The sequence below is a fragment of the Propithecus coquereli genome, unplaced genomic scaffold (genome assembly GCF_000956105.1).
Source record: "Propithecus coquereli isolate 6110/MARCELLA unplaced genomic scaffold, Pcoq_1.0 Scaffold50, whole genome shotgun sequence".
Classification (NCBI taxonomy): Eukaryota; Metazoa; Chordata; class Mammalia; order Primates; family Indriidae; genus Propithecus; species Propithecus coquereli.
In genome coordinates, this window is record NW_012150841.1 from 2,704,088 (window position 1) to 2,716,574 (window position 12,487).

Sequence of the window (12,487 nt, forward strand, 5' to 3'; positions counted from 1 at the left end):
TCCTGTGTATTTTATAAGATCATGTGTGGTAATACCCATAATAATCCATAAAATGTATAAAGTGGCTGTGAGATCACATGGAACTTCATTTATTTTTCTAAAACTAAACAGAACCTAGATTTCTAGTCCTCCAGTTCCATTGATGGCATAAAACTTAATCTTGCTAATCTGATCTCTTTCTTATTTTTCTTACCTTCTTTTCTTAGGCTCGGTTCTTCATTCTCCACTTTACCCTTATTCTTACAACTCATTCAGGGTGATTAGATAAGCTAGTGGTAAAAGGGATGATCTAAGTTCTTGGAGAAGGTAGACCAAGAGGCTTATATATGTGATCTTAGTATTGGGAGGTAAGGGATATCTGATCTAAAACCATCATCTGTCTTCACTGGCCTCTGCTTAGGTATACCTCATGTCATTTGGTCTTCCTCAAGGGTGATCTAATATCTGTTGATATTTACCAGCTCACCATGGCCCTTGACCCTCAGGTCTATCCATCTATTTTAGGTCCAAGTCTGATACAAGACTCCTTTCAGCAATTTAGTGCCCCCATAACCACCTTAACATGCAAAGAAATCCTGGGAAGCTTTCCCACACTAAGCTGGAATACTTCTCACTCAGTAAGGCTGCCTATCCTGCCAAACCCCTCAGTTAGCCAATGTTATCTTCCCGATCAGCATGATGATGGATGCTGATCTTCTCCAGGAACTTGCTGGAAAATCATGAACCAGGCCCCTTCAATTCTGGGCTCAACTAAACTTAGATGGCGTTTTTATCAATCCTGCCAACTTGGAGGTGGTAGGATACAGGATTCTTAAATCCAACTTGTGTATCAGGGATACACACCAAAGACTAACTCTCATTTCCAACTCTTTTTTCTATCTGAATATCAATTTTGTCTTTTCTGTCAGAGATAACCAACTCTTATGCTAAAAGTTTCATGCTCTGGATCCACACAGACTTCTAGACTTTTTTTAAAAGTTTCAATAGACTTAGGAGTTACAAGTGTTTTTTTTTTATATGGATGAATTGTATCATGCTGAAGTAGGGCTTTTAGTGTACCTGCCACCACAATAGTGTACACTGTACCCAATAGGTATATTTTTATTCCTCACCCCCTTTCTACCTTCCCCTCTTCTTGGTTTTCAATGTCCATTACGCCACTTTATGATACCCCTCATTTAGCTCCCACTTATAGATGAGAACATGTGGTATTTGTTTTTCCATTCCTGAGATACTTCACTTAGGGTAATGGTCTCCAGTTCCATCTAAGTTGCTGCAAAAGACATCACAGATGCAGTGAAAAGGGAATGCTTATACACTGTTGGTGGGAATGTAAACTATTAATAGTACAACCTCTATGGAAAGCGGTATTGATACTCCTCAAATAGCTAAAAATAGACCTACCATTCGATCCAGCAATTCTACTACTTTGTATCTACCCAAAAGAAAAGAAGTCATTTAGACTTTTGACACTCAATTCCTCCTCTTTTTTTTTCCACTACCATTCCAGGCACTTTACTTGGCTTTCAAGATTATTGCTATGAGTTAAAAAAGAAAATGTAGATAGTCATTAAGACTATACACAAATTCCATTTCTCCTTTTAGAAACATGGTAGGAATGAATTCCCTCCCCCCATTTTGAAGTTAGGCCTAATATGCAGCCTGCTTTGGTCAATGAAATGCAAGAGAAAGTAATATGTCACTTCTGGGCAGGAGTAAGAGCCAGTATGCATTTTGCTGCACTCCATCTCAAAAGCCTTAATTATAGAAGCATGGTGAGATGGAGCCTCCATCAATCTGGGTCACTGATTGCAATAAGCAGAGCTCCCCAGCAGTTCATGTTCAATGTCTAGTATCAATAAGAAATAAACTTTTTCTGGATTAAGTAACTGAGATTTCAAGGATTTTTGTTACTGTAACAATCTAGACTATCCCAACTAGAAAATTTAATTTTATCAGTATCAATACCTCTACTGAGGCTATCAACACTACTGATAGAGAACCATGGGGGGAAATGTGTAGCCAAAAAAATCTTCAATTATTTGGAAATATTACCCACTCGTAAGTTTAACATATAATGATTAGTCACATGATTTTGGGGGTAAAAACTCCACCTTATGGGAAGAAGTTGCCCACGTGTAAAGGAAAGTTGAAAACTGTTCATCAGGTTGAAGCCTTAGGAAGTAGTTAGAGGTGAATAAATAAGAAGAATTTAAACTGGGCCAGGAGGAAAGAATAAGAGCAGAACCTTCCAAATAAAGTAGCATAGTAGATGGTACACATGGTTGAGTGATGCTAGAGGGACACTATGCTGCATTATAAATCCTCTCTGGAAAAGATGGAGAAGGATCTATGCTTTTTTTCCTTTATTAACATAAGATAGTCACATTAATTATGGCTATTTAATTATTGTCATTCAGCCCCAAATTTATTCTTTTATACACTTCTTTGTGAGGGTGGAGCATGGAGTCTACAAACTACATTTCTTAGATTCTCATGCCAGCTGAGCACTGGCTATGGGGCACCTGCCACCAGAGGTCCAAACATCATCCATAGGTCATCCCACTCAGAAGTCTGAACAACAGGTGCCAGGTGCCCATGCACAAAAGTTTGAGTATCACCTTTGTAGAGCTCTCCTCAGAAGTCTAAGCACCAGTCATATGTGGGCTTGTCCTCTCAGTTTTTAGAGGTCCAGGGCCTGGGGCATATCAATATATCTAGTCCAAAATGAAAGACAAATTGCTATACCTTGCACCTCCTATAACAAAGAAAAAGACACAATTCTTTGGATTTGAGAGACAATAATACATAGGCCACATATGAGTGTGCTGCTCCTACCCATTCATTGTGTAACCTTTAAGGCTTCTATTTTGAATAGGGCTCAGAGCAAGAGATGTCCCAGAAGCAACCAAACTTCTGTCCAAGCTGCTCTGCTAGTTGAGCATTATGACCCAGAAGATCCATTGTACTATAAATGTTTGTGGTCTTAATAAATAAGTATGCTGCATGGACCAAAAGGATAAGTAGGGTCTTGAGCAAAGCTAAGTGCCCCACATATAACCAATCTCCTTTCAAGAAACAACTCCTATTTTGCTACTGAGACCAAATACCCACCCATGGGACACACAGTAGCCATATGACCTAAGCTGCTCAGCATGAACTGGATGTTATCTGATCCATCAAGCCATATGGTTGGCTATGCAAGGTAGCAATCCATCATCAAGTAGAAATGGTATATAAGTTCCAGCAAGTCCTGAAGGTACAGATAAGCTGCATGAGCAGTTGGTTCATACTCTACTGCATCACCAACTTTCCTCAACACACATAGTATGGCCTCATGGAAACTTCCCTATTACCAGTTGGCCGAGGAAAATAAATTAGGAAAATAAATCATACATGATTCTCCATGTTATTCTGCTCGAACAAGAAACAGACTACTGCTGCATTATAGCAGCAGTTAGGAATATTTCTTGAAAACAGAGGTGAAGGGAAATCCTTTCAGTGGCCAAAACTTTAACCAGTATTTTAGCTTTTCTACTGCGCCTGGATGGAAAAGTGGCCAGAAGTATTGATATAAACACATTTATGGACAGTGGCTAACATTTTGACTAAATGATCAGGGACTTTGAAAGAACAGGATTGATAGATTCGTGATGAGACGATCTGGAGAAAAGTTATGTATTACAGATGAAGGTTCCCAATTAGCAGATGGTCAAGATAACTTGTCTTGTGGATTTCAGTCTGCCTTTTCCCTAAGCACCCTGATACTCAAATGGGCTCATGCACAACAAGTCCATGTTGGCAGAAATGGAGGTAATAATGAGTGCAATAACATGGACTTTTTCCTCACTGATGCTGATCTGGCTATCACCACTAGTGAGTGCCTAACTAGCTGACAGCAGATATCAATGCCAAGCTCCCAACCTGGTATCATTTCTCAGTTGAATGAGCAAGCAGGTTGATTATATGAGACCATTTCCATCAGGAAAAAAGCAGCAGTTTTACTCACTGTAATAGAAACTCTGGACATGGATTTGCTTTCTGTGACAGGAAGAATTCTAGGATATCTCCTAAGACCCCTTACCTCCTTATGTACATACCCTGCATAATCTCCAGGACTGTGAATATGGTGTACTTTACTCCTGTAATTAATTATGTTATATGACACAGATGACTTTAAGAAAAAGAGATGGTCAGGGTGGACCTGACCTAATGATATGAGTCCTTTCAAAGCAGAGGTTTCTCTACCACTGCTCGCAGGAGAGGAAGTCAGAGATTCAAAGAATGAGAGGATTCAACATGTTGTTGCTGTCTTGAAGATGCAGGGAACCACATAGGCAGTCTCTAGGAGCTGAGAATAGCCTCTAGCCCATATCCAGCAAGGAAACAGGGACCTCAGTCCCATAGCAGCAAAGAACGGAATTCTGCCAACAACAAGAATAGACTTGGAAGTAGAAATTTCCCCAGAGCCTCCAGATGAGAACTCAGTGCAGCCAACAATTTGATTTCAGCCTATGACACCATAAGCAGAGAACCCTGCGAGCTTTCTGATCTACAGAACTGTGAGCTAATAAATGGGTGCTGTTTTAAGCCTCCAAGTATGTGGTCATTTGTTACACAACAATAGAAAAATAATACACTTTACCTGTCTGCAATGACCTATTGAAGATTACAGCACTAGTTGAAAGTTACAGTGGTAGTTTGAAGAAAACTGGAGAAATCAATACACTATTCTACAGGATGTGGAATATGCTTTGAACCAGTCACAAACACGGAGTGCCCTTTCCCTCATAGCCAGAATATATGAATCCAGGAAACACAAGAGGTGGCAATTAGAGTAGTTCCTATTTCACTTACTTCTAATAACACAACTTTCGGTTCTTTTGGCTTAGAAGTCTAAGATTCCAAGGAAGGAATGCTTCCACCTGAGAAGACAATATTTCCATTTAATTGGAAGCTGAGACTATCACCTGGTAATTTGGGGCTTCTCATACCACTGAACCAAAAGGCAAATAAGGGCTAGAGTGATTGATCCCTATTACCAAGGGAAATTTGGGTTGTTCCTACAAAATGAGGGGACTATAACTCAGAGGAGTCTCTGGGCAACCATTTCATATTTATATATCCAATAGTAAAAATATTAATGGAAAACTAGAGCAACCCAAATAGGAAAGGACTACTAAGGACTCGGGTCCTTCAGGAATGAATTTGGGGATCACCTCACCATACAAAGACTCAATCAACTGATTTTCTTTCCAACAGTAAAGCAAACATGAAAAGGATATTGTAAGGGAGAAGTTATAAATGTCAACCATGACCTTGTACCAGTTACAGAAATAAGAATGTAGCGGCTATGCATATTACTTCCTTGATTGTTATAAATAATATTATTTTATCCTTTGTTCTTCTTTTCTCAATTATTTTAATTAAAAGGTGTTCCTATTATCTGAGTGCTTATTTCAACATCCCATTGTGCTCTTTCAGCTTTTCAACACATCTATATTACCATTTGTCCCTATTAAATCCCCAATTTGAATAGCTAGCATGGTTTCTGTTTTCTTCAGTAGACCCTGACTGACATATCATTCTCTCCCCACCTTCTCAGACCTCAATCACTTTGACTATAGTTTTGCATTATACTTTCCCCTTCCTTCCATGATATGTATCTATACTGTGTTGATTTCTTTAACAAAACCTCACTATACGTATTGCATGTCAGTTTTCATGTGGTGATGCCCTAGGACTTTGAGAACTATAAATGATAGTAGAAAGATGATAGACAAGTGGTGAGGAGCTACAGTTGCTTTGGAGGGTAGGTGGGAGGGAAGATGTCACACTCTGATATACTGGCATAGATATTTGAACTTGGGCCTTAATCAGGGATTTAAATGGTAACTTTTACACATAGAAAGTAGGGGATCTGATTGATTACCAGGATGAAACTTTCTTCCTTATCCTAAAAATACTCTTTTGAAAAGAGATTTGAAATACATAATGAAATACATAATGAAAGTTTCATTATGTACAGCTGATATAGAAGAAAGATAATTTTTAAAAGAGTCACGGTAATTTCATTTGCGATTAAAGAAAAAGTCCAAGTTGATTGCTTGATCGAACAAAAAAGTCATATAGTAAATAAAATTGCATGTTTGATGAAGACAGATTGTTTGACTTGGCATAAGTAATATTGTTTAAAGAAATATATTTTAACATAAAACAATTGTCTGGTATAATAATAACCTGGTTTCCTTCAAATTAAAACGGAGAACTAGAAAATGAAAAGATTATGCAACCGTTCTGCAAGTTTATTGGCAAAATGAATGAATGTGTGTTTTGGTTGTTCTGCAGAGACTTGACCTAATTGAAAGAGAAACGTGATGCCTGGTGACAGAGCTGAATAATTGTCTTTTAGAAAAATAGAGTTGAATAATTATTCATCTTCTGTATTTCTTCCACATAGAGTTTACGATGACTGTTTCAACCCTGGGAAATAACTCGTATCCCAAAAAAGTCCAAATCAGAGACTCTAATATTAGTAGCTTAATTCAGGACCTTCATTAGCAAAACCAGCACTGCTTTGTCACTGCAATCACTAATGAATCAGAAACTGTCCTTCATCTAAAAAGGTGGTATTACTGACTCACTGTCTGTAAGACATGAGCTCTAAGGTTGTTTGGAGAGTTGTTTTTAGTTTTGTTTTGTGCTTTTGTTTTTCCAGAGGCCGTTTAAAATTTTTCTGAGCCATACACAATCCCTGACTCTGTTTTCCTCCTGACCAATGCATTGATTTGTTATGATGGGTCTGTAGTTAGAAACAGATTAATGCTAAACAGGCATATGAGAAGGAAAAAAATCCATCAAACCTGCCTCCCTACCTTATAGCCAAAATAAGACACTCTTTCAAATTATTTTCTCATTTCTCCTTAGTTTGCAGGAAAGTGTGAGATCTCTTGACAATTAATCTTGTTTGTCTTTGTATTCCTACTTCCTAGACAATGTACTCGATAAATGTTTGTACAGTGGATCACCTAAGCTTTAGAATAGTGCTATTAACAATGGAGCAATATCAGTTATTTGACCAGGTTGCTAAACCAAGTTCTTAGAAAAATAAAGAAGGTGCAAGTACTTTCTTAATTGAGTTCTTGCCCTTATTGCCATTTAAAATAGTAGTTTTTATCAAGCTTAATTTCAAAACCAGTATCTCATGCTTTTTATCCCTTAATGTTCAAGAAATGAGACATATTATAGAATAATGAAAGTTGTTAAGAGGTCAGTTATTTTGATGGGATCAGCTTCTCAGAAGTAAAATCAACAACCACTCATTCAATTCATTTGACAAACATTTATTGAATAACAGATTGTGTGCTAAATGTTGTGGATACAAAGATGAATAAAAGTCCAAGTCTGAAAAGACTACACAATCTAGTTGATCAACAAATTCCTGCAATGCAATATAGAGTTATACCACAGGGTATTATGGGATAACAGATGGATGGCACCTATTTCAGCCCAGAAAGCTCAGGGAAAGTTTCCTAAGCTGAGTCTTAAAGAAAGAGTAGGAGGTAGTCAGACAGAAAGGATGGTTTGGGCAAAGACATAAAGAACAGAAAGAACATGGTATGCAGGAGGAAGTACAAACATGTCTGTGTCTCTGAATTATAGTGAAGAAAGGAGGGGTGTAAGATGGCAGAAAAGGCAAGCAGTGGCTAGATAATAGAGGCCAAATTTGCCAAATTATGGAATTTAGAAGTAAAGGGAATTCTCGAAGAGTTCTAGGCAAAGCAATGGCAGGGTCAGACTTGCATTTTTAGATACAGCATTCAAACTGTGATGAAGATGGATTTAGGAAATGTAATACTGAAGATAGTGAAAGCAGTATTACAATAATCTAAGTGAAAGAGTGTGAGGGCTTGATCTTGGTAAAAGGGGTATGAGTTCTAGAAATATTTAGCAGTTTGGTGATTGGTGGGATATGAGCTGTGAGGGAAAAATTCCAGGGTTTCTCCTGGGGCCACTAAGTGACTAGTACTGCTTGCAAAGAGTTACAGAATACAAAAAGAAGGAAGATTTTTGGGGAAAGAATAAAAAGAATAATTTAAATAGACATGCCAAATTTGAGATAATGCTGGGGCAGCATCCTTTTAAGTGAGGCATTACAAGGATGGAAAAACATACACCACATGTACTCGCCATCAAATTGGTACTAACTGACCAACACTAAGGCGTTCACATGGTAGTAATACTCACTGGGTGCCAGTCAGGGGTGGGGTGGGGGGGTAAACCCACAACTAATGGAAGCGGAATGCACTGTATGGTGGAGGGACACGCTTGTACCCCTGGCTTGGGCAGGGCAAACAGCATTACATGTAACCAAAATGTTTGTGCCCCCATAATATCCTGAATAAATAAAAAAAGTGCTGGGGCAGGTATCTGATTGGAACTTTACATCAGAGTTAGATATGTAAGTATCCCTCCATGTTTTAGCAGTAGAAACCATGAGAGAAGAGCTGAGGGGAGAATGGAGAAACTGTTAAAGAGGACAGTACCATGGAACACAACAAGAAAGAAATTTCAAGGAGAAAATTATCGACACGTCGAATGCGGTAAAGAGGCCAAATAGATAAGAACTGAAAATGCCCAGTAACATTTGATAATTAGCAGATTTTATAGAACATAATGAGAATTTTTTCAGTAGGGAATAAAGGCAGAAAATAGACTGCATTAGTTTCATAGATGAATGATGGGTAAAGAATTGGAGACAAGTGAGTTTAGACTTTTCAGAAGTTTGCATGAGAAGAAAGAGATGATGGTAGCTCAGTTTATTCTTTTACGAATTGTACTTTTGATATCTTATCTAAGAACATTTTGCCTAATCCAAAGAAATGTAATAGTTTTACGTTTTACCTTTAGGTTTATGGTACAATTTGAGTTAATTTTTGCATACGGTGTGAGATTTAGGTCAGGGCTTATTTTTTTGCACCTGTATGTCCAATCGTTCCAACACCATTTGTTGAAAGACCTATCCATTCTCCATTGAATGCTTTTCACCTTTCTCAAAAATCACTTGGTTGTACTTGTAAGGGTCTATTTTGGGACTCCATTCTGTTTCATTGATTTATGTATCTATCCTTTCACCAATAACACACTATCTTGATTAACTTTATATTAACAGTAAGCCTTGAAATCAGGAAATGGTGAGCCCTCTAACATTGTCCTTTTTGTTTTTTTATCAAAACTGCTTTGGCTATTCTAATTCGTTTGCCTTTCAACATGAATTTTAGAACCAGCTTGTTGATGACTGCAAAAATACAACTGGGATTTTGATTGGGATTTTGTTGAATCTGTAGATCAACTGGATAAAAACTAACATTTGAACTCTATCAGGTCTTCTAATTCGTGAACATGGTATATGTCTTTATTTATTTATATGTTCTTGATTTCTTTCATTGGTGTTTTATAGTTTTCAGCACACAGATTCTGCATAAATTCTGTTAGATTTAAACCTAAGTATTCCAATAATTTGGAATTTTTCTCAATATTGCATTTTAATTGTTCATTGCTAATATATAGAAATACAATTGACTTTTATATTGACTATGTATCCTGCAAACTTGTTAAACTCATTTGTTATGTCTAGGAACTTCCTTGTAGACTTTGTGACGATTTCTGTACAGACAACCATGCCATTTGATCATACAGATAATTTTGTTTCTTTCTAATCTGGATATCTTTTATTTCTTCTTCTGGACTTACTGTACTGGATAGGACTTCCAGTATACTGATGAACAAGAGTAGGGAGAGCAAATATCCTTGTCTTATTCCTCATCTTATAGAGAAGCTTGTCTTTCATCATTAAGTATGATGTTCGCTGTGGTTAACTCTGTCAGGTAAAGGGAGTTGCCATCTATTCCTAGCCTCCTATAATTTTTTTATTTTTATTTCAGAATATTACCTGGGTAAAAACATTTTGGTTATATAAATTGCTTTTGTACCACTTGAGTCAAAGTTATAAGTGTGCCCATCACCCAGACAGTGTGCATTGTACCCATTAGGTGTGAATTTACCCATCCCCTCCTCCCCGCCACCTGCTTGATTTACGATGAATGTTATTTCCATATGTGCACGTAAGTGTTGATTGATTAGTTCCAATTTAATGGTGAGTACATATAGTGTTTGTTTTTCCATTTTGTGATACTTCACTTGGAAGAATGGTCTGCAGTTCCATCCAGGATAATATAAGAGATATTAGTTCACCATATTTTTTGTGGCTGAGTAGTACTCCATGGTACACATATATCACATTTTATTAATCCACTCATGTATTGATGGGCACTTGGGTCATTTCCACATCTTTGCAATTGTGAATTGTGCTGCTATAAACATTCGAGTGCAGGTGTTTTTTTTTTTTTTTTTTTATAAAATATCTTTTTTCCCTTTGGCTAAATATCCAGTAGTGGGATTGCTAGATTAAATGGTAGTTCTGCTTTTAGTTCTCTGAGGCATCTCCATATTACTTTCCATAGAGGTTGTCCTAGTTTGCAGTCCCACCAGCAGTGTATGAGTGTTCCTATCTCTCTGCATCCATGCCAGCATTTGTTTTGGGGGGACTTTTCAATAAAAGCCATTCTCACTGGAGTTAAGTGATATTTCATTGTGGTTTTGATTTGCATTTCTCTGATTATTAGAGATGTTGAGCATTTTTTCATACATTTCTTGGCCATTAGTCTGTCTTCTTTTGAAAACTTTCAGCCACAGTAAAATAAAGTACCAGGAAGATTTCTAAAGCCCCTGATTCTAAGCCTTAGTTCTTAGATATTTCTAGACCCACCCTAGGCCAGACGGGAACCTACTGCCCTAACAGTAAGGACCCAGGCCTGGTAGGATTCAGCACCTGTTGACTAAAGAGCCTTGGGCCTTAAATAAGGGGTAGCCAGGCAGTAGTCACCACAGGACTTGGACAAGACTGTGCTGGCTTCTGGTGTGACCTAGCACAGTCCCAGCTGTGGTGGCTATGGGGAGAATGCTCTCATCAACCCTCCCTCAACTCAAGGCAGTCCATCACAGAGAGTGAGACTCCTTCTGTTTGGGGGACAGTGAGGAAAGAGAATGAGGGACTTTGCCTAATAATCTAGAAAATTTTCCTTTATCTTACCAAAGCTCACCAAGTTGGTACTACCAGAAGTCTGCAAGAGTTTCAGTGTTACTGGGTTTGGGGCACCGCCTATTGATGATATGACTGCAGTGACCACAGACTTAGATCATAGCACTCAATTCCCTTTGAATATCTGGAAAGCATTCTTAAGAAGAACAGGTACAAACAAGCCCATACTTCAAAGATTAGAATAAATACCTAACTCTTTAATGCTCAGATGTTGATGAACATCCATAAGCATCAAGAACATCCAGGAAAACATGACCTCACCAAACAAACTAAATAAGCCACCAGTGATCAATCCTGGAGTGACAGAGATATGTGACATTTCCATACAGAGAATATAAAATAATGTTCTGAGGAATCTGAATGAACTTCAAGACAACACAGAGAAGGAATTAAAAATCCTATTAGAGAAATTTAATAGAACAATTGAAATAATAAAAAACAAGCATAAATTCTGGAGCTGAAGAATTCAGTTGACAATGCATCAGAGTCTCTCAACAGCAGAATTGATCAAGAAGAATAATTAGTGAGCTTAAAAACAGCCTATATGCAAATACACAGTCAGAAGAGGAAAAAAGGACAAAAAAGAATGAAGCATGTGTACAAGATCTAGAAAATAGACTCAAAAGGGCAAATATAAGAGTAATTAGCCTTAAAGAGGACTATAGGCACATGCCACCATGCCATATACACAATGGAATATTATTCAGCTATAAAAAAGAATGAAATCATGTCTTTTGCAGCAACATGGATAGAACTGGAGGACACTATCTTAAGTCAAAAAACTCAGACACATAAAGACAAATACTGTATGCTCTCACTTATAAGTCAGAGCTAAAGAATGTGTACACCTAGAAGCAGAATATTACACAGAGATGGACAATGGAGATTTGACAGGAAGGAGGTGGGAAGGGGTGGATGATGGGAGACTGCTTTGTGGATACAATCGGTATTGCTTCAGTGATGTACGCACTGAGGGCCCCGACTTCACCACAGTGTAATATATCAATGTAAAAAGAATCACACTTGTATGCCATGAATACATACAAATAAAAAATAAATGGGAAGAAGTAAAGAAGTTTATGAGCTCAAAGAAAAAAAGAGGAGGCAGAGAAAGATTGGGTAGAGAAATTTTCAAACCTAGAAAAGGATATCAATATTCAGGTACAAAAAGGTCATAGAACACCAATCAGATTTAACCCAAATAAGACTACCTCAAGGCTGGGCGCAGTGGCTCACACTCCTAGCACTCTGGGAGGCCAAGGCGGGCTGATCATTTGAGCTCAGGAGTTTGAGACCAGCCTGACAAGAGCGAGACCCCATCTCTAC